This window comes from Pleurodeles waltl, chromosome 10 (assembly GCF_031143425.1).
Source record: "Pleurodeles waltl isolate 20211129_DDA chromosome 10, aPleWal1.hap1.20221129, whole genome shotgun sequence".
Classification (NCBI taxonomy): Eukaryota; Metazoa; Chordata; class Amphibia; order Caudata; family Salamandridae; genus Pleurodeles; species Pleurodeles waltl.
The window spans coordinates 1,029,650,609-1,029,674,932 of record NC_090449.1 but is presented as its reverse complement, the minus strand read 5'-3'; positions in this window follow the sequence as shown (position 1 = coordinate 1,029,674,932).

The window sequence follows — 24,324 nt, the reverse complement described above, 5'->3', positions numbered from 1 at the left end:
CCTGGGGGCCCTGTAGTGGTGGACACACTGCTGATTGACGTGTCCTGGGGACAGAGGGATGGGCCCGCTGGGTGGGTGCTGTGGTGGTGTCTCCTGAGGGGAGAGGCTCTGTGGTGGCTTGTGACTGTGGCAGGGGAACCGACTGTCCAGAGGTCCCTGATGGGCTGGGCTGGTCATCTTGATCCAGGCGTACAGAGCTGCTGTTGTCATTGTGGGCCTCTTATGTGGGGGGACTGGATATGTCTGGCACCTCCTGTCAGGTGACGTTGGGTATGGGTCCTGTTGGGGTGTAAATGCATAGTTTTAGTATCTGTGTGTGCCATCTTGTGCATTGGGTGAGTTATCCTCTACTCCTGTGCTTGCCTTGTTGTGTTTGCCATTGTGTGATTAGTGTTTTGGGGTCTGTGTGGGTGTCTGTACTGGACATGCTTAGGCAATGGGTGTCCATGCTTTGGTGTTGCATACAGGGCTTGGTATTGGGATTGCTGGGTTGTGATAGTGGGGCATATGTGAGGTGTTGGAGTGATGGGGGTGAGGGTGAGGGTGATGGTATTTGATGGCATGCAGATGGGGTGGGGGGATATGGTAATAAAGATATGACTTACCAGAGTCCAGTCCTCCTGCTACTCCAGCGAGGCCCTCAGGATGCAGTATTGGCAAGACTTGCTCCTCTAATGTTGTTAGTTGTGGGGGAGGAGGTGGGGGTCCACCGCCAGTCCTCTGTACAGCAATCTGGTGTCTGGATACCACGGAACGTACCTTCCCCTGTAGGTCGTTCCACCTCTTCCTGATGTCATCCTGTGTTCTTGGATGCAGTCCCACTGCGTTGACTCTGTCGACAATTCTCCGCCATAGCTCCATCTTCTTAGCAATGTAGGTGTGCTGCACCTGTGATCCGAAAAGCTGTGGCTCTACCCGGATGATTTCCTCCACCATGACCCTGAGCTCCTCCTCTGAAAACCTGGGGTGTCTTTGAGGTGCCATGATGTGGTATGGGTGATGTGTAAGGGGATGTTTGTTGTGCTGTGTGAAATGTTGTGTTGGTGTGTGTTGTTTTGAGAAAATGTACATAAAGTTAATCATACACCATAGCTGCTAGGCATCTGTTTATCTTTATTATGTTGCCATGTGCTCCACAAATCTCTTGAACTTTGATGATTGACCTTGTGCTCGCAGCCTTGGGCTGCAATCTGCTTATCGCTGCCATTTACTTTTTCCAATTACAGTTCAGAGAATTGTTGTACTTAATCAGTAACTGCCAGAATAAGTTTGTACAGGACGTTGCCACCTCCTGCCAGCTGTATCTGTACCTTCTCCCACCACACGTGTATCCCTGAAATATCCTGAAGGCCGTAGAGGACCTTGAATACGCTAGGCGTGGAGTTGTCCTCTGACTAAGCAGTTTTGTGTGGATATAAGGTTGGGTGCCCCAGAGTGAAGGGGCAGCCTCCGTAGGATAGTCACTTGACTGTCCTGGGACTCTGTATTAGCTCGAGCTATAATCCATGTAATAAACTTCTCTTTATTCCTCCAGTTGGTGACTCCGTCTGATTTGTGAACTCTCTGCTAAATTGACCCTGAGGACATAAAGGGTGTCCCTCCACCGCTGGGAAGGAGACCCTGGGTGGGGGTCAAATCTTTCCTGGTTCCTCAGTTGGCGCCTGAACAGGGACCCGAGTCGGGCATCCAGGGCACCGACCGGGTGACGGAGGACTCACGACTGGATTTCCAAGGGAGGCGCCCCACACCAGATTCTGAGCTTCGTTCTCTGTCGTGGACCTGCGGATCTCCACTGTGTGCCTTCCAGCCGGCTCGACTTCTCCTGGCGCTGTCTGAATTCGGGTCTCTGTTTTCCGTGAACTACTGGAGTCCCCAACTGTTGGACTATAACAGAAGTGTCAGGTAAGGACGGGAATTGAAAGATTCCTGTCTAAAAATAGGTCTGTGAGTATTGTACGGTTTCTATCGCTCTTTGCAAAGATCGACGTCAGTGGTAAGACTGACCTCAGTTGTCATTTAAGTATATAGGAATCAAAAGGCATATTTGACACTCATTTGGTGTATTCAAACCACTGGTGTAAGATTTTTTTTTTTTTTAAATACTGGAAGAATACCAGCGTTCAGTTGTTGCAGGAAATTGTGTTGTTGTCTTTGCAGTAGGGACTTCCGTCTGGAGGAAACATGCCCCGCTCCTCCGGCCGGGACTCCGAATCATGATATATATGTTAAATATGGCATGGGTCCGATTATCTGGTCTGATATATGGAGAAAAAGAACCAAAGGTAGTTCTGATTTGCAATGGCCTATTCACGGGACATTTGATAAAGATAAATTAGACTATTTACAGGAACGTTTGTTTGTGACAAAAAGTAGACCAGGGATGTTTGATTCACTACGGACTTGGCAGAAAGAAGCAGACCAAAGATGTAGGAAGGCAGAGAAAGAATTACAGAGACATAAGACCAGGACGGTGACTGAAAAGGTATATGACTCTGACGTAGCTGAACATCAACAGAACATTTTAGAACATGACCGAAGGCTTAACTTACAAACTGATAAGTGTTACCCTTCCAAGACAGTAGTGGATAAGCCACAAGAGGAAGACCCCCTTTTAAACAATATATTAGATAAACCTCTGTTATATACTCCTCCAATATATCCTACACTACATCCTCAACCTGCACCAGGTAACCCTATTGTGCCACCCCCGGTTGGATCTCAGGCCAGTGCTCCGCCACCCACCACCACCCCTCCAGTCACCAGACCTATAGAGGATACACCCCGCCCACCCCTGACTCCTGTTTAGACACCACACATACCCCCCGTCCCATGACCCCGCAAAAGCGCACCCTGCGCGGACACTTGTTCTCTAATTCACAAGAGGAAGATGTCATTGAAGAAATGACACGGAGGTGGATGACTAATTGGAATGACTATGGAGTCAGGGACATTGTCCACACTATGAAACAATGGGATAGTTTAGTTCAGTTACATGCAGCCTCCCTTATGTGCAACATTATAATACAAGAATATGAGGATGATGGTTCCTCAGCTCCCGCGGGACTGGTGGACCTCCGAAAACGCGCCTCTACTGGGCTGCCGTTTGGTTCTGGTCTACATGATTATGTTGTTACTCTTCTTGTATATAGGGACTGCCTGTGGACATGTAGCCCTTCTATAAGGGCATCCATGGGTCCCATGAGAGAGGTTCCGCCGGTTTGGCGAGAACTGGTGACGGATGACGCTGGTCAAGTTATTACCTCAGGGCATTTTCAACAAATGTGGGTACAAACCCCATGGAAAAGATCTGAAACATATACCCTAAAAGCCGCCTTACCTGACCCCCGTAAGAACCCTGCAGGATATTATAAAGAATTGCAACAGATTCTTGAATCATGTACTATGACGTTGTCCGATATTGACATGTTAATGGCAGCAGTAGTCCCGCAGGAAGTATGGTCAAAAGTACGGAGGCACGACCATGCTGAACTAGGGGGCATGTGGGACCAATTGCAAGCAGCAGAAAGAGACAGGGTTGGGGGAGCGAAACCAGAACCACTTATATTGGCTCTCCCACTGCGTATTTTGGATTTAATGAAGACCATACTTGCACCACACAGGATAAATTGGGATAAATTGGCCGCCTGTAAACAGAAAAAGGACGAGGGTGTTTCAGACTTTTATACAAGGTTTGAGGGTGTCTTTTCTGATTACAGCGGCCAAGACATGACTACTGAAGGGGGGGATAAGACTCTTTGTTGACAAATTCGTGGACAATTTATTACCAGACATAAAGGGAAAATTGAAATTGTGTGAAAGTACGTGGCCAGTCTCTACTGCCACTTGAATACTGACAATGGCCCAATATTATGAGAACAGGGAGATAGAAGAGCAAGAAAAGAACGAGAAAAAAACGAAGGAGTTGAAAACAAAGGTGTTATTTCAGCAGGCCTACCCTCAGCCCCGTCAACAGCAGTCCAGATCAAGGTCACAAGGACCTCCCAATGACAGAAAGCAGTCCCAACGCCTTCCCCGTTCTTCCCTCTCCTACAATCAGTGCGCCTATTGCAAGCAGGAGGGCCACTGGAAGAATGACTGCCCCAATAAGGACAACTCCACAGGCCGCCCCATGCCCCCACCGCAACAGGACTACAGACCACGCGGTAGGTCTGGTCCTGCAGACAGACCCTGCCAGCAGGCCCCTCCACGGTCCCACAGTACCCCCGCCCAAATTATTTTGATGCTTCATCCTAGCGTCAATATTTTAATGACAACTATTATGCGTATGAAGGTCAGGGGTCCTCCTTTGACTAGGACAGCCTTCGACAGAGGGGGGTGGGACCAGTTTCTATTCCTGTTAAGCAGAATGGCCCTCACATTGAGGTACAATTAGACGGTACTCCACATGATTTTTTGGTAGATACTGGGGCCACCAAAAGTTCTGTTAAACAGGAAGAGGTCCAAGGGGTCCCTCTGTCTGGCAATATTAACGTCTCTATGGGTTTTTCTGGTGTTCCGGTGGCTAACCCCGTCTCCCAGCCGCTGCATGTTGCTATAGGTCCTTACACCATTAGCTCCCCTCTCATTCTTACGTTGGCCTGTAGTGAGAATTTATTGGGTTTGGACCTATTAAAGAAATTGTACGCCACCATTTATTGCTCTCCGGATGGAGTTCATGTCACTCTAGGTCCAAATATTTCCCCGTCACAATTTTTGTCAAAACCACTTCCACCCGAACTTCGAGATTTGCCAGACATTTTATGGGCCACACATGTTTGGACATACCACTGTATGTCATACGCTTGAAAGCCAATGCCAAATTGCCTCGTCTTCCCCAATACAATGTATCCCAACACATTGAACAACAACTCAAAAATATTGTGACCCAGTTGATTGATTTGGGTGTCATTGAAGAAACGCGTGGTAATGATTGTAACAGTCCTGTCCTTCCTGTTCATAAAAAATTACCTGATGGCACCGCGTTTCCAGGACTCCGATTTGTTATTGATTTACGGGCGGTCAATAAGATTGTAATACCCCAGTTCCCTGTTGTTCCTGACATTACGACATTATTAACAATGATGCCTGCCTCCGCTACTTGGTTCTCTGTTATCGATCTTAAGAATGCATTCTTTAGCATTCCCATTCATCCAGATAGTAGACACATCTTTGGGTTTTCACTGGGTGGTCGCAGTTTCCGGTTCTGTCGCGCTCCACAAGGCTATACTGAATCGCCTAGCATTTTTAGCCAGGCCCTCAAGGGTCAATTAGATGCCCTTGTTTTTCCTTGCTCCTCGACGCTGGTTCAATATGTGGATGACCTTTTAATAGCATCCACTTCAGAACAAAATTGTAAAACAGATACTGTAGCCTTATTGAAACATCTTGCACACCATCACCATAAGGTCTCCCTCTCCAAATTGCAATATTGTAGACAGGAGGTTATATACCTAGGACACCTCCTGTCTATGGAGGGACGTACGTTAACGGCTGAGAGAATACAAGCTATAAGAGACATACCGGTTCCAAGGACACGGAGAGAGGTTAGGGCCTTTATAGGTATTACCTCCTTCTGTCGTCAATGGATTCCTAATTATTCTCTTTTGATAAACCCGTTTTTGCATCTCACCCACAAAGATTGTCCTGAAAAAATTGAATGGAATGATGATTTTCAGTCTGGTTTTGATGAATTGAAAAATACACTCTGCACAGCACCTGTACTGGGTACACCTGATTATCGTAAAGATTTTCAGTTATATGTGAGCGAGAGAAATGGAGGTTCACTATCAGTGTTAACCCAAGAGCATGGCGGAAAACAACGCCCCTGTGCTTATTTTTCAGCCCTACTGGATCCAGTGGCCCGTGCACTCCCGAGCTGTCTACGGTCAGTAGCCGCTGCAGCGGTCGCAGTGCGCCAGTCGGCCGGGATAGTCATGGATTCACCCCTCACCCTGTTGGTCCCACACACTGTTGACGCACTATTAAACAAAACAAAAACACAGCATCTTACTAATGCACGATTAACTACTTATGAACTGACACTTTTAGCTAGTCATATAACATTAAAAAGGTGCAACACGCTCAATCCTGCCACTTTATTGCCAATTACTGAAAAAACTGAAGGTTCTTATGATGACATACATGACTGCATTCTCCGGACGGAGGATGAACAAAAGGGAGAGTGGACTTACAGGACACTCCACTGAGAGACCCTGATGGCATATTATACGTAGATGGCTCATGCATCAAGCTACCCGATGGCACTACCTCTGCAGCTTATGCAGTTACAATAGCTACCACTGTAGTTGAAACAGCTAGAATACCACATAACTCTGCTCAGGCCGCAGAATTAATAGCTCTAACACGAGCCTGTGAGTTAAGTAAAGGACTTAATGTGAATGTTTACACGGACAGTCAGTATGCATTTGGCGTAGCACACAATTTTGGTCGCTTGTGGGCAGAACGAGGATTCCTCACTTCACATGGGACACGTATTCAACATGGGACCCTTATAACTAACTTACTTTCTGCCCTGGCATTGCCCAAAACAATGGCTATCATGAAGTGTAGTGCACACAAAAAGGTGACAGATGAAACTGGACAGGGCAACGCCCTAGCCGATCAAACAGCAAAAGATACAGCATATGCAAAGACAGGACACATGTATGTGGTAGATAGTACAGAGAAGGTTCTTCCCCATGAAGTATTTGGGAACACGGTAGAGAGTGTCAGGAAGATACAGGATGAGGCAACTGAACAGGAGAGAAAGGAATGGGAAGAAGGGAAGGCCAAGCTAGATGAAAATACGCTGTGCTGGACAGATCTGTCACAGAGGGAAAGATGGATGTTACCCGATGCATTTGTTCTGCCATTAGTGACTATGGCCCATGGTCCTGCACACATTAGTGCGAAAAGCATCTGTGATTTGCTTGATCCGGTTTAGTCTAATAAAAATATCAGAAGAGTAGCTGACCAACTGGTTCAATCCTGCATGATTTGTTTACAACATAACATAGGGAAGGGTGCCTCAGTCCCCGCTGGGCATTTTTCCCCACCAACGTATCCCTTTGAAGTACTACAAATGGATTATATTGAGATGGAAAGGTGTAATAACTTGAAATATGTCCTAGTTGTGGTCTGTATGTTTAGTAAGTGGGTGGAAGCTTACCCTACTAAAGATAATACTGCCCTTACCACCGCAAAGGTACTTCTGAAGGAGTTCTTCCCACAGTTTGGGGTCCCAAGGTGTGTCTGGTCAGATAATGGGAGTCATTTTGTAGGGCAGGTGATGAAAAGGGTGTGTGGAGGGTTGGGCCTCCGCCAGAAGTTTCATGCAGCTAACCACCCCCAGTCAGCAGGACTAGTTGAAAAATATAATGGCACACTTAAATTGAAGATGTCAAAAATATGCGCAGAACGCGGTATACGGTGGCCGGACGCATTGCCTCTGGCTTTAATGTCTGTCAGGATGACACCTCACTGTAGATCAGGGTTGTCACCCCATGAGATAGTGATGGGTAGGCCAGCAAATGTCTGGGGGGTCCCTCGACCTCACAAGTACTCAGAACTAGAACATCCTGTTTTGATGGACTATTTAAATGAACTCACTAATTCTTTGCGTTCTATTCACCAACAGGTGCGTGAAGCACTTCCATCTGTATCCACTGATCCAGGCCACAAGATACTACCTGGAGACTGGGTCCTCACAAAGAATTTCCAGCAGAAAAAGAGTCTCGAACCTCGATGGAAAGGTCCGCGACAGGTCCTTCTTGCTACTCGAACAGCAGTTAAAGTCGAGGGAGCTAAGAATTGGATACATGCATCCCACTGTAAGAAAGTACCCCTACTCGTACCCTCTGATGAAATAAAAAGTGGTGACCACCCGACGACTGAGGACCATTTCAGCAACACTACGCGGAGTGATAAAAAACAGAACGACAGTGTGCTGCAGGAGGTTCCCTCAGATTTAGGTCACACTGAACAATTGTTTCCTGACCATACCATACCACAGTCCACAAGATACGATTTCCGCCCACGAAAATAAGAAAATGAACAATTAACTGATTGCTTGTCCCCTGTATTAAGTCTGACGATAGCTGCAGGGCCGTGATTTTGACTGTCGGGGCGGACCAGAGTGTGTCAATAGGACTGCTGGAATCACCCCACAGTGAAGCAACCACCAGTCACGGGCAGCACCTAGGTTGGACTGAACTGCTAGTGGGACAAGCAATAAAGAGAAATGGATGTTATACAAGAAGACAAGAGGAAAAAGAAGAAAATAAGTAATTTAAAAAGACTATTAGGCACACGTATCGCTTGTCTCACCATAACAATACTATTTTTGTTACTTCTGTCTTGCATTGGGTGGGTAATACATGATTCTGACTCAGAGGTCTCACCAACTACGCCACTGCCTCCAGAACACAGCCATGTTTCCTTACCACCCCATGAGGAAGGGCGACGTAAGGAATATGAAAACAATACCTTCATATCTATGTTACATCAACATCAGCTGGCTGTAAATAGAACAAATTGTTGGATATATGGCTTGCTACAGTGATCCGTGCAAAGAAGGTTGCCATATATTTCATTCCCTTTTTCTTTTGATGGCTCCTGCAGCGCCTGGTATGAACTATCAGCCATTTGGGCTACCTCAATGGATGCTACTAATTCCGGACTATTGGTCACCCACCTATACTGGTTATGCTGGCCCACTGGAATGAGAGTTTATGGAACAAAGGAAGAAAAGTCAGAATATGCTGACCAACGAAATAGGTCTACTGACATATATTTTTTATCCTTTAATACCACACCCCGGATTGGCCGAAGATTTATGTAACACAGGTCAAGGCTCCACTTTGTTTTCAGAAAAGTGGTAATTGAAGTGTAGGTGCCAGTAACTGTAATGCTACAGTAATATTGAATGGAACTAATTGGCCTACCATGATACCATCACAAAACTCGTATTTTGTTTGTGGTAATAATGCCTACACCTCCTTGGTACCCACCTGGACCGGCACGTGTTACATTGCTTGGTTACTACCACCAACTTACACAGCTGGCCCTCAAAACCACAGGACTCGGAGAGGGGTAATATCTGCAGAAGATACCTCAGCACAAGAAGCATTGGACTACTTTAAAGGAGTCCTTCCATTTTGGGGCCCTATGATGAACAGTAGGGATATCAGACATCTTACACAAGTCGTGGAAGCAACAATAAATGAAACAGCAGGAGCTCTGAGTAACATCACTGCAGAGCTCGCTGCTGACCACCTTGTTACTCTTCAAAACAGAATGGTTCTTGACATTATCTTGGCAGACCGTGGTGGAGTTTGTACTTTGATCGGATTGAGCTGCTGCATTTATATACCAGACAATGCCCCTTCAGTGTATAAAGCTATTCAAAGGTTGCATATGATAGCTTCCACAATACACCAAGACGAAGGAACATGGTCCTTGACCGACTGGTTTTGGGGCTTGATTTCCCGATGGGGCTGGAAGATACTAATATTCCTTTTTGTGCTTGCTGCTGTATTTCTCACCTGTTGTCTTTGTGTACAGTGCCTACCTGCTTTGTGCGGTTGCTGTATGGCATCCCTTGCCCCCTGGCCTGTTCGCCCTCCTCAACACACGGCTATGCTATCCCTTGAGCAGGAGATAAAAGACCTTATGTCCATTAACATAGACACTGAATGACGTTCAAACTTGCCTCACAATGGCAAAAGGAGGGATTGAGAAAATGTACATAAAGTTAATCATACACCATAGCTGCTAGGCATCTGTTTATCTTTATTATGTTGCCATGTGCTCGACAAACCTCTTGAACTTTGATGATTGACCTTGTGCTCGCAGCCTTGGGCTGCAATCTGCTTATCGCTGCCATTTACTTTTTCCAATTACAGTTCCGAGAATTGTCCTGCTTAATCAGTAACTGCCAGAATAAGTTTGTACAGGTCGTTGCCACCTCCTGCCAGCTGTATCTGTACCATCTCCCACCACACGTGTATCCCTGAAATATCCTGAAGGCCGTAGAGGACCTTGAAGATGCTAGGGGTGGAGTTGTCCTCTGACTAAGCAGTTTTGTGTGTGTATATAAGGTTGGGTGCCCCAGAGTGAAGGGGCAGCCTCCGTAGGATAGTCACTTGACTGTCCTGGGATTCTGTATTAGCTCGAGCTATAATCCATGTAATAAACTTCTCTTTATTCCTCCAGTTGGTGACTCCGTCTGATTTGTGAACTCTCTGCTAAATTGACCCTGAGGACATAAATGGTGTCCCTCCACCGCTGGGAAGGAGACCCCAGGTGGAGGTCAAATCTTTCCTGGTTCCTCAGTTTGAGGTGCGTGGATGTTGTATGCGTGATGGTGTGGTGTGCTAGTGGATGCTGGTGTAGTGTTAGCTATTCTCTCTCTGTGCTTCTGCCAAAAAGTTGTAAAGGGTTGTGAGTAATGTGGGTGTGTGCTTTATAGTGGTGTGAGTGTGTGGTTGTTGTGTGTATGTGTATCAGGTGTGTGTATTTTGATTTCTCCAGTGTGGTTGTGTTTTGTAAGTGTGTGTGTATTTTGAGCGCGGCGGTGTGTACCGCCAATGGATTACCGCGGTTGAAAGACCGCTGCGTTGATTCGTTGGTCGTGATAGTGTGGGCGTATTCTTGTTGGCGTGACGGCGTGGGTTTTGGTATCGCCAGTTTATCACTGACCTTTGGTGTGGCTGACTTGTGTGGCTGTCTGTGTAGTGGCGGATTCCGAGATGTGGGTCGTAATACCTGTAGCGGTTTTCTGCCTCTGCCACAGTATGTTGGCGCCCTTCAGCACGGCGGTAAGCGGGATTTACCGCCAGGGTTGTAATGAGGGGGTATACCTCATTTTGATATAGTGTATACAGAGCCAGCTTCCTACAGCGCCTCTTTCTTCTGATCTTTCCCAGTCCCTTTCTGCCTCCTTGTCATAGGCCAGTGGTTTTTAACCTTTTGACTTCTGGGGATCCTTACTAAATCATTACTGAAGTCAGGGGAGCCCTGCCAAAGCAATGTCTACCATTGTAAACTCAAACTAATTCAGAAGAATACAGAAACGTGTAGATCACATATGGTATGAAACTCTTTTATTGAATCTCAAACAAAAAGTATACAAAAATCAAAACTTTAATTTTAACTGGAATGTTGGAGCTTTTACCAAAATGTGGTTTTATCGGCGAAAAGCAAAGCAATATGGTGTATTCTCCTAATGTGTGTGCTCCTTTTTATCAGTGCATACCATTGCTTCAGTTAAGGTCCCCAATAGTTCACTTTAGGTAATTTTTTCTGTACTTAAGCTGCTCCCCCAAACCATGCTAAAGATACCAACTTAATTGTTTGCTTTCAATTTCAAATTCCTTTAATTTTACAGAACGTTTAAACATTTTTAATTTTACATTTTCCTTTCTGTACATATATACTTCATATATCTTTTAATATTACTTAATCTTTTAAACCGCAAAGACTTCCTGAATATGCTTTGCAGACCTCCCAAGGGTCCACGGGCCATTGGTTAAAAACCACTGCCCTTGGGCATTCTTAATGTCATGGTATGGGTGTCTTTTTAAGCCTGGTAACTAGTTGGAAACAGGGGGAGGCATGTGCGTTAGGGCCCTAGTAGTTGTAATTCCTTGCTCCCTTGCAGGCCTAGCAAAGCACTGATATGCATGATGGCAATACACGATTTCTTGATGTACAAGATTGTCAATGTTTTCTTTGTTTAAAACGTTTCTTTGAAATTAGAGAATTATTATATTGTATTGAAGAAAGAAAGTAAAAATAAAAAGAGAACACTAGTTACATGATTACCTTCTCTCCTGTAAATGCTTCATGGTTTGAGTAAATTCATACCCTCCTACATAACTGTAGACTTTTGACTGACTTTTATTTTCATGCAATGCTTGGTATTCAGCAGCTTTTTGGCCATATCATTCGGACTTACTTAAGTTCTCTTCTTACAGTTTCCAGGTCATCTGTATGTGCCTGTCTCGATTCAGTTAATTTATTTGGTCATGGCATTTTTTAAGTTGTTTCTAATAATTAAAGCACATCTTTAAGAGTTGGATTGTCCATGAGGCCTCCACTCAGTATTGCTCATCTTGACGTGTGATTGCCATGGATCTAAAGCCTCAATCGCATGAGAGGCGGATGAGGATGCAGCGCTAAAGTTTGAACATGTAGAGTTTCCATGAGTGAAGATATATATCTATGAGAGAGCGTAGCTTATATAATTAATACTAACATGAAATGTTTATGAACTAATGTACAATAATGCTGCATAGAAAACTGTATTAATATGTTTTGATAAAATGTGCACTAGAAATGTGCACACGGGGAGTGGCCACCAATGTATATGGGGACTAATGAAAATGACTAATGTTGATGAAATATTACATTTAAAGATGGTTTTATACTAATTATTAATGATTATGTTACTAAAGTTTGCTAATTAATCTTTTAGGCCTTAGTTAGCATGAGTCGAGGCCTAGCTGCCTGACTCTCATATTAAATGTGTTTTTCTAAACGTGCAGTGTGCTGACTTGCTAAAAGACATGAACTCTTGTTTTTTCTTCAAACTAGAAGCTGAATGTAACTATAGTAGATCCGTTCTCATGAAGTTCATCGTGCTTGTAGAAATGTTTTAGCTGAATGCAACAGTGTAGATTAATGTTAAGTACAAGGTCACCTAAACCGGTACAGACAATGGAGCCACTGACCGAAGATGCGCAAAGAATTACAAAAGGATGAAATCATACCGGACATTCTACCTCTAAAGACGTCAATCATAAGGACCAATAAAATGCCTGAGAACGGTTATGGGGTGACAAATTCGATGACCTAAAGTAAAGTTAATTGGTTGAAGAAAGTGGCGTGCAACCCCTTGTCCAATCAAGTTTTAGGGGAATGTACAACGAAAAGCGGATAAAAACCCTTGACACCAGGAAGTAAATCAGAACAGGAGGGATAGGAGAGAGATTAAGGGAGATGCTGATGCGAATTGCTATGATCCAGACACTCTGTCACTTTGACTAGTGACTTGATAATTTTAGTTAGAACCGTCCTTGTCCTTAGTTTGCCCATTTTACACTTTACCTCCTTATGAGGGAAGTGCCCCTTTTACCTGAGAGCTGAGTTCCTGAACGATGGCGAATCAACTGATGTCCTGAAGACGAAGACCGAACCTGAGTGCTGACCCAAACTTGGAGGGTAACTATAATGACAATTAAATTGTGATTGTCTGTTTGCTTTTCCTTTCTAGGTACCAACTGCTTTTCTTTTGACAGAGACCATAGCTAGATGTTTTTCCAAGTTGGTGTTTCTAAATTGTTTTGCATGAAGCCCAACATGCCAATGCTAATTCGAGGTTAGTTAAGGGGTTCACTAAAACTGACGCAAATAGACAAATGACTGAATCTATGCTTTGTTGAATAACGTGCTAATGATACTCTGCTAAGGATAGCCTATGATCACGCCTTGTTATGTTCTGATGTTTGTGATTCTTGCTTTGATGAAATCTTATCAGAGTTGTCATATTGGGACTATGTTACTGTGTTTCCTGGTTTTGAGACTAATAAACTTATTAGTAGAAATCTAACCAATAGGGAATAAATATCACAAAATCATACTAAACTAGTGTGGTTATTCATGACTGAAAGGTCATGGTGGTGTCTTGAGTTTAATTAAATGTCATTGACTAAGGTGAAATGCATTGTGGTAATAAATACTGATGATATTATTGACGTATTGATTGACATGTTGATTAGCTATCTCGTCCTAAGGTGTATTCAATCAGGATCAAAAGATTAATTGGCCTAAAACGAGTCCCAAAGTGCATAAATTAGTAATTGAGGGACGCGTTACCATCTACGTTATCCTAATTTTCTTGATGCAATTATAGGAGTGCATTTTAGGGATTCATCTCTGTTGTACAGCACAGGTTCACCATCAGCACTGAGGACATAGGTAATATTAGAACATTGGAACGTTGAGAGCTCCATTGAACCCAATGGTGTGCTTGCTCGGGGCTTCCAATGGCTGGTAGAAGCCTGGGCTCCAACATTCCAATGTTTGCCTGTTGTTCTGAACCAAGGCCTCACGGAGCCGAGGGATTTTAACCCTCTTGGGCTCCGTGAAGCCTTTGTTTTAGTAATTAGAACATTCTGCCCTCAAGGGACGGAGTGTTCTAGTAGCCTGGCAGCCCACTGTAACAAGCTATACCAGCCATTAAAGGCCTGCTCCTTTGTTAAAGGCCCTTGCCTTCGGTTCGGGCCTTTAACGCTGGCTAAGGTAGAAAGTTTGTAGCTAGACTTTTTAAGCATTAATACCATGTGTTAGCTGAACATCCCCCATACCCATTTTAAATTTACTCCCATTATCTCCAGAAGGATGAAAGACTGAGTTGGCTTTGTCAGGAATTCAAATCAATGACCTAAATCTTGCAACATTCCAAGGGATCTTAATAAATACCAGTTTACTCCTGTCTTTATTCCCCTTTCTGTAAACTGGTATTTATTAAGATCCCTTGCAGTGCTGCAACATTTAGGTCATTGGTTTAAATTCCTGACAAAGCTAACTCAGTCTTTCATCCTTCTGTGGATGATAATGAGAGTATGTTTAAAATGGGTATACCAGATATTTAGAACAATTTGAGTTTGAATTTGGAACTTTAAAATGGACATTTGCACAAACAATCCTCAGGGAAGTGTATACTATAATAAAAAAAATGTGAATTAAAATGGGTCACCTGCTTTGAAATCACATTAATATAGCAGATTTGTTTCCACAACTTTAAGACAGTACAACCTGGATCTTTCCCTTGATGTTGCCATTACAGGGGCCATGCCCCCCAAACCAAATATTCCTGGTGACAGGCCTTCCTCAACACCAGAGACTCCGTTGCATGCCACCATGCCTCACCTAAGGACACTCGCGGCCCGTTCCCCTACCGCAACTGCACCTTACTTGCCGTCGCACACCAAACCTTCCCTCGGCTAGACCACCCAGAGACCTCGGGTGCATACTACTCAACACTCGCTCCCTCGTCAAACACGCAATAGAAGTATTGGATCTACCCGACTCCATCGCCCTGACGTTGCCTTCTTCACAGAGACCTGGATTACCACCACCTCAGTGCCAGACATCGCCACTGCCATCCCAGATGGATACAAGATCATTCATAAAGACTGCGCCAACTGACCAGGAGGAGGCATCTCCATCATCCACAAACACTCACACCCCCTCACGACCAGCATTGATGTCTAAACCCCTGTGACCGAACACCTGCACTTTCAGATTCAGAAAAATCTGAACACCACCCTCCACGACACCCTTGTCTACAGAGCCCCTAGACCCTGTCCGCCTTCAGCGAAGCCCTGACCGACCTCATCGCCCCCCTTATGCCCTCTCCTCAATGGACTACATCCTCCTCAACGACCTCAATTTTCACCTCGACAACCTCAACGAGCCAAACACCTCAACCCTCATGGAGAACCTTGCCACCATTGGGCTCAAACAACTGGTCAACCTCTCCACACACTCAGCAGGACACACCCTCGACCCTGTCTTCTCCACCGGAAACCACACCTCCTTCTCACACACTTCCGAAATCCACTGGAGCGACCACCACTGAGTTCATTTCTCCTTCATCAAGACCACCGAATGGCACCATGCCCACTGCTCCCTGCAGAAACTGGACCAAGGTTACCGAAGCCCAGCTCACCACTGCTCTCCCGCAACTCCCCACCACCAGACACCAGGGACGACAACACCTTGGCCTACAACCTCCACCAATTGATCGCTAACAGTGCCAATACTCTAGCCCCACTAAGGAAACCCGCCGATAATCAACACAACAGGAGACCCAGCTGGTTCTCCCCCAAGCCTTCAAGAATCCAAGAGCGCCTGCAGATGACTCGAGAGAAAGTGGAGAAGCAGTAAGAGCAAGATAAACCACACAGCCTTCAAAGACACCTTCACATCGCACCCCTGGCTCATCAGATCAGCCAGAAAAACAGCCATTGAGGAGCGCATCAACGCCAACGCACACAACAGTAAGAAACTCTTCACCATAGTCAAACAATTTGCGAAACCCGGCACGGACTTCACAGACATACCCCCTCCCAAAACCTCTGCAACAACCTTGCCTCCTTCTTCCACTGAAAAATCCAGGACATCTACAAACAATTCCCAGGCAAAGACCCATCCCCCGCACACCTATACAGCCCACAACGGACCCCAAACTCCGCTGACCCTATACCACTGGACTCTCCTCACCCCGGAAGGTCATGCGTACCATCTACTCTGGGGCACCCTCGGACCCATGTCCGCACCACATCTTCAACCGAGCTAGCTCCACCATCGCACCCGAACTATGCTATACCATCAACTGCTCCATCAAGACTGCCACCTTCCTGAATGAATGGAAACATACAGAGATAAGCCCACTACTGATGAAGCCCTCCGCAGACCCAACAGAACTGAAGAACTACAGACCAATCTCACTGCTTCCTTTTCCAGCCAAGTTAATTGAAAAAATCAATCAAAACACAGCTCACCAAGTTCATCGAGACAACCCACATCCTACCCAATCCGTAATCAGGAGCAACCAAAGCACTGAAACCACACTCCTAGCAGCCACGGATGACATCTGCGCCCTATAAGACCTCAGTGAAATAGCTGTCCTCATCCCCCTTGACCTCTGCGCCGCTTTTGACACGGTCTACCACACCACCTTGTGAACCAGACTACACGATGCCAGCATCCACGGCAAAGCCCTAGAGTGGATCCACTCCTTCCTCACCGGCTGAACCCAGAAAGTCAGACTCCCACCTTTCACCTCAAAACCGACAGAAACCAGCTTTGGAGTACCCCAGGGCTCCTCTCTGAGTCCCACCCTCTTCAATATCTACATGATCCCGATTGCCAAGATGGTCAGATACCACAGGCTCAACATCGTCTCATACACGGACGACAGACAGCTAATTCTCTTCCTATCCGACAAACCATCGTCAGCCAAAAGCAACTTTCACAACGCAATGAAGACTGTCGCCGACTGGATGAAAGACAGCTACCTCAAGCTCAACTCCGAGCAGACGGAGATCCTCATCCTGGGTCCCACTTCTACTGCCTGGGATGACTCCTGGTGGCCCATTGTCCTTGGAACTGCCCCATCTCCCACCGACCACACATGCAACCTTGAACATCATTCTCGATTCCTCACTCTCTATGGCCTGCCAAGTCAATGCCGTCTCATCTTCGTGCTTCCATACACTCTGCCTGCTCCAGAAGATTTTCAAATGGATCCAGTCACCCATGCATTTGTCAGCAGTAAACTTGACTATGGCAACACACTCTATGCCGGCATCTCCAAACAAGACTCCAAAAAATACAGAACACCGCAACCAGACTGACCCTGGACATCCACCGCCACATCTCCGCCCACTTGAGAGACCCACACTGGCTCTCCATCAACAAACGCATCACTTTCAAACTCCTGACACACGCTCATAAGGCCCTTCATAACATCGAACGTGACTACCTCAACCACCGCCTCTCCTTCTACGCATCCCCACTCAACTCCGCTCTGTTCAACTTGCCTTCGCCACCATCCCTAGGACCTGTAAGGACATGGATGGAGGAAGATCCTTCTCCTACCTTGCCTCGCAGACCTGGAACATGCTGCTGCTCTACCTCAGGCAATCACCCTCGCTGGATCATTTCAGGAAGTACATCAAGACCTGGCTCTTCGACTGACCCGCATCCCCCTTCAGCGCCTTGCGACCCCCAGGTGATAAGTCACGCTCTACAAATATTGATTGATTGATTGACCACACAGCTTAAAAACAGTGTGTACTGCTGGCTGCAGAGGGCTGTATAGGGCAGTGTATAACTGTTGCTCTGTGTGCATGGGCTCCTACATGTTTGTTGACCTATGTGTATGCAGTTCTAAGACAAACATTGTGGCTACTGTTTTGCTCAGAAGAAAAATCTTTCTAGGTTTCCACACCAGTTTTTGATGTCCCTGCACTGTCTACTTGTTTGATAGCACAGCCATACATGGAATGGCTCAAATAAATCAAAGTATTTTAATTTATACATGGGCTTGAGGATTGTGTGGAAACGATGGTATCTTTTCTGCAACTAACACATTTCACGTACTGATGTTACAACGCTATGGTTTGGTGGAATTTCCAGTTGAATGGTTTTAGAAAAGTGGGCCACCCTTTGGAACTGTCTAATAGATGTTTGTTGCTTCCTAGCTCAATGGTACTGTTTTACTGCATGGTCAAGATGTGAGTGGACATTCTGAGACTCCCATCTATGACCAAGGGACAGAGACGGGTTCCTGCAATAGATGCATTAGTTCTCTGACCTATTAGCATCAGCAACATATATGTGCCATCAGAAAAAGTAAGCGAAATTCAACTGGACAGATAATAAAAATACTATTAGCCTCCTTCGGTCTCATCTCACAAGGCTACTTAACATATATAGAAATAACCAGTTCAAAGATGCATCAGCCATGAATAGGATTTTTTCATGTCAGTTTCAAGAGACAGATCAGCATCTGAATGTAGTAGACATCAATATCAAGTGAGACGGTGCATCCCAGTAAAATCCTGACAACATGTAACTGTGTAAAAAAAAGTCCGCTTTAATGAGGCAGATGCACATCTCATCACAAAAAATCTTGGCAACTAAGAATAAGTCTCCCTAATTCACGACTTAACCTTACAAGTAATATTGCCCCTCACCTCTAAACACCCACCCCTCCTTCATTTAAAAAACCGTAATCACCAACCAAACCTTTCTTGCCTTTCAGCAGTCAACATCTCATGCCACAAACAAGGTGTTCACCTGTAACTAACTTTGAACTAAGTAACTCCTTTGGACCCCTAGCGTACCCTCCCATACAGCAACTTAACCAGTCTTGTCTCTGCCTATACACAACGTCCAAAACCTGCCAGGCAGAATACTGCTTTGTAAAAAAGTTTTTTGTTTTGCCCCTCCCACAGGATTTCACCAGATTCCTCTCCCACCAACTTTGCAAACAACTTTGTAAGAATCTGGTTAGAAATTAGTTGCAAAGCATGTGCGTCATTCACAAGTAATGGGTCCACAATTTTCTTATTAGTGGGGAAAGGTACCCCGTTGTAGAGCTACACTCTCCCAGGGTAGAAAGCAGAGCAGTCCAAGGTCTACTCAGGGAAGGTGAAGGGTGCCAGTAATCACCGTTCGCTGGCATGCAACAACACTCAATAGATTGGCGTCCAGCCAGTGCTTTTTTAATTTTACAAAGGACTTTCAATACTCATAGACTACAAAATATTATGCATTCAATTACACACACGTAATTTAATAGATGGAAATATATTTGGTGACACCTTTATATTATATTACACCTGTAGTGGTTCCTGAACCCCATAATCACAATACCCCCAACCAATGCAACATCACAATATAAGGGAGTGTGATTTTAAATAAGACAGGCATACTAATTATGTCAAGGAGTCATCACATTAATAATAATAACCACACATTACACTTTGTCAAAGAACAGATTATCAGGGGCGTCAGTATAAATAAGGTAAAATAAGGTAGAGTGACTGGTTTTGTCAGGTTGTCACTACATTAATAAGATCAGCAACATGTCCTGTTTCAATAGAAAACCATCGTATAAACAAATGGAAACAGTACTATCAGTCACAAGCATTCAACCATGAATTGTTCAATATTCAAATTGTCAATAAAGTCTTTGAATTCAAAACAACACGTGTATCAGTCTTTCTTCACTTGTTATAGGTCACATAATGTAACCAGAGGCCTAACCACTAGTAGTCCCTGCAATCCAGAACACAAAACCAAAAGCTCCAACTCTAGGAGCAATTAAGTCAAGGATACCTTTCCTGGGGGTTATAGTTGCAATGCCTCAATGCCCCTGGAGACTAATGGTGACATTTGAAAAGACATGTTTGCTGCATTACCTCTTGCTCCACACAACACTTGTGAGATTTGTTTGTGGTGTCCCGCCCCCCCTTGGGGCACCACAAGTTCCTTGTCCGATTCTTCACATATAATTAGCAGCTTTGCTGTTTTGCTCATTTTTATTCTGTGGCCTTCTACCCCAGGTTCTCTTTCTTTGGTCTGGGAGTCCCAGGCCTACTAGGGACACCCACAAGTAGCATGGTCCGTTGGGGACCCTCAAGGCTGCCAAAATGTCCCCATAGCTCTGCCAGCTCCCCACATGTGCTGCAGTTCTTGTGGAGTGCACAGGAGCAAGCTCGGTGGTCAGTTCGGGCAGGGAGGTGGTGACGGTGTGCTCCCACTCCCCAAAGTCTCAGGATGGGGAAGTGGTGTCGGTACAGCACCCCAGAACTGAGTGCTTTGCCACTTATGTGGCCTCCATCTAGCCTGTGGGAATAAAAGTCCCCTGGATCTCCTTGATGTTGGTAGCCTCAGAAAATGGGGTCCTTGGGCCCAAGAGTTGGCTCAGGGATGCCCCTCTCACCATAAGTTAAACAATTACCATTGTGCTGAGCTCCTGGGCCCTGGCCCTCCCTGGGAGATTCTCAGAAATAGCAGCTGAGCGCAACAAGTTCTGTTTCCTGTTTTGATTCTTGCAAATCTTAGAAGTTGCATATCTCCTGCCAAGTTTTGTTCCTGCTGGCCAGACCAAGCCATCAGGAGTATTTTCATTAGGCCTCCTGGGGAGCTGGATTTTCTGGTTCCCTCTGTAAACCTTGTCTTCCGCCTTGCTGTAGTGCTCCTGTCCTGCTGATCGGGGCATTTTACGCAGTCCCTCTACAGTCAGCAGAACACCCTGTTGTCTGTACTACCTAGGCTCCTGCGTCTCCTAGCCTCTTAAAGATCACCTCGGGGGATCAATAGAGTCCAGGTCCTTTCCCCCAACTGATCTCTGGGGGCATAAGGCGGCCATCACCACTGGCTCTGGACTGTTCAATTCTAGTCTTTGGGAGTCACCTGGAGTCAAAGACTTAAGACCATCCTTGCAGGGCATCAGCTGGCTTTTCTTTCCAGCTTGGCATCCTTTCTACCATCAGAGCCTCACAGGTCCAAGGTTTTCACAACTGGCTCTTTTGTAGGAGTTTTCAATTGTGGCTGGGAAAATTATAGTGGCCAGGCATCCCTGTTCATTCCTACATGACACCACTACCTGATCCTTCCGCAACAAAACTTCAAAAGCTAGCCCCTTCTGTACTGGCTCAGGAGGTCTAGGCTCCTTCCTTCGTTACAATGTGCTTGGGCTGTCCAAGCCAGGTGCAGTGTGACAAGCTAATTATCAAATGTAGATTTGCACCTCTTCTCTTCTTTCCCAGGAACTGAGTAAATCAGTGTTAATTATCCTTTTGTGTGAGGAGGCATTCAACCCCTCTGCTGGGGAACAGAGTAATACATTTTTCACATTAGAGGGTGGGTACAAAGACCTGGAATCTGATTATGAGCTGAGCCAGAGAAATATGACAAACCTTGAAGTCCCGTAAGGTGTGGATGGAGGTGAATGGGTACTATAAATTCAAACTTGGCGTGTATCTTTTACTCCAGTTTGGTACCTTGACACAACTTGTAGGCCGAAGTGGCATCAAGTTGTACTTTAGGGCGGATTTTGCCTATATGTATAACACATAGAAAACCCCACAGCATTTCCAGTAAGCCCTACAGACCTACACTATTAATGCTCACTTATTTTACAAGGCCCAATCCAGGCCAGCACCAATCCTTGCAGAGTCCTGTCTGCCATTTTTATCACACATGCATGTGCACACATGTGTTCATGTGTATCCAGCGAGTGCCCATTACCCAAGCTGCTCAGCAGTGGCTTCATCTTAAAAGACGGATACTGGTGGTTAATAAACTCAGTTCAATTACTGTGAATTTACCATGACTGAGACTCAGATAATGAGACTCATTCACGATAAAAGTAAAAAAACCAAAAAAAAACACTTTTGGTGGTATAAATGGGTGGAACCCATTTGCTACTAACTCCCTCAGTTGCAGTAAATATGAATCCATTCCCATCAGAGACATTGTCCCTGAAAAACAGTATATCTTCATACCTAATGTCAGAATACACAATACTATTCACTCCTTCCTCTCTTCCAAAATGTTTAATTTGATGATTAATTTTTCCCTGAGCTTTATCATCCACTATGGGATTCTTCGGCCCTCATCATTCCCTCCTCAGCTTCAATTCAGTCCATACAATGGATGCATCCTACCATATCCATCAAGAGGCGGAGCAGCACCCCACCCCGCCAGCTTTAACATTTAGATCCCGGGGCGTCGCGAGCTATGGACATGAGCTGATTTCAAATATTCGGGGCATGGAGGCAAGAGCCTTCTGACTTTGCAGTATTTGTCCAATGCCTCTGTGCACAACAGCTGCATGCCTCCTAATGGCTTAGCCAGAAGCACATTCTCATTCCTTAAGGGTTGGTGCAGGGAGGCAACGGCGATCACCCCACGTCCTCTTTTTCTATCATAGTTTAAGTGAGAGTTCGGGCAACAGATGCTTCTGGGGTAGAAGTGCAAGGAAAGAGGTCTTGCGGGGATGACTTGGGGTTTTGTGTCAATGGTTCTGCTATGTTGTTTGTCTTTCTTTGTTCTTTTTCCGTGCACATACACACTCCTACCTTCACTAATATGATGCAGACTTGTCACCATTGAAGATTATAACTTGGAAGGTCAAGGTCCCATCGCCCCAAGATTATGACTAGGAATGTCAACAGTCTCAATGACCGCATTAAGGAGGCTGCTGCCCTCCACCTTGCTAAACACCATTCCCCAGCTGTGGTGTTCCTACAGGAGATGCACTTTATCGGAACTCACTGTCCGGCCCTCGTCTGGTTTGGCTATGACAGAGTATATCATGCCGGTCACATGCAGAGGTACCGAGGTATCGCCATACTCTTACATAAGTCCTTTCCGTTTTCTGTCACATGCTCACTTTCAGACATAGAGGGGATGTATGTGCATGTGAGGTGTCTTCTGGAAAGTTGACATTACAATTTCTTTTGCGTTTATGTCCCACCAAATCACCTCCTGGTGTCCTTAACCCACATCCAAGGTGTTGTGCTAGACCTTCCCCCAGATCCCACCATCATCAGCGGTAATTTTAACAATGCGATAAATCCCAATTTTGACCTAACAGGAGCTGACTGGGCAATGTCCCTGGGCCTCTGTGATGCCTTGAGGACATGGCACCCGAGATAGACTGAACACACATACCTATCTGCGTCTCACGGCAGCCCGACTAGGATTTACTATTTCAATTGACTATTTCTGTTAACTACTGGGGACCACAGAGCTCCCCAATGTTCAGTCTGCATTCATACTGCCCCGGCCATACTGACCATGCCCCACTGATGATGCAGTATCGCCGGCCCGTGCCAAGGCTTAGGTCTATCTGGCATTTTATTGTCTGGTGCATGGTTGATGAACAGTGTACCAATTACCTCTCCCACTAACTTAGCACCTATTTTGATCTTAACAAGGACTTGTGGCCTCTAGAGGCACTGTGTTGAAGGCCAGCCTGGCGGTAAAATGGGGCAGGGTCAGGGCATACCTCCAGGGCCAGTTTTGCACCCGCCTTCAGTGGGTAGCAGACCTTAAAGCAGAACTCTTTTCCTTTTGTGTCAGTATCAGGGCGCCAAGGACACCCACTCTGTGGCAGTTGGAGCACAGCAGAATTACTCTCTGTCAATTATGTATGCTCCCCTGCACCGCTTGGTGGTGTTGCCGCTGCTCTAACAGCCTTCTTCTCTCAGCCCTCATCTCCCCGCCGCTGCGTCCCTGCGGCCCCTGCTGTTAATCAGCATGAAACCAGCATCAAGATTGGTGGGAGCGGGCTCCCTCAGCACTCACAACAGCACTGGAGCCCTGTGCTTTCTCTAACCCAGCTGTCAGACGTCAGCTGGGTTAGAGATGTTTAAAGTGTGCATGTCAGGCTGGCCGTCACAAGACGGCCGGCCAAAGGGACATGCGCACTTTCAACAAGTGCAAAGCTTGCTGCTGCCAATTGTCACACCCCGTCCTAACAAGCGGTTCAGGACGGGGTGCTGAAAATTAAAATGGCAATAAACAAACTTTATTACCATTTTATTTTTCCATTATGGGGGCATTTTTTCGGTGGGGCGACGCTCCTCTGCCCACATGGAGGGGCCACCCCTGGCTGGATGGCCTCTACCAGATGGGTCTGCGAATGGGGAGACATGTCTGGGCAGCTCCTCTTCTGGCTGGTGACCCATGACTGCCTCTAGACTGGACTGAATGGTCTGTATTGCTTTGGGTTCA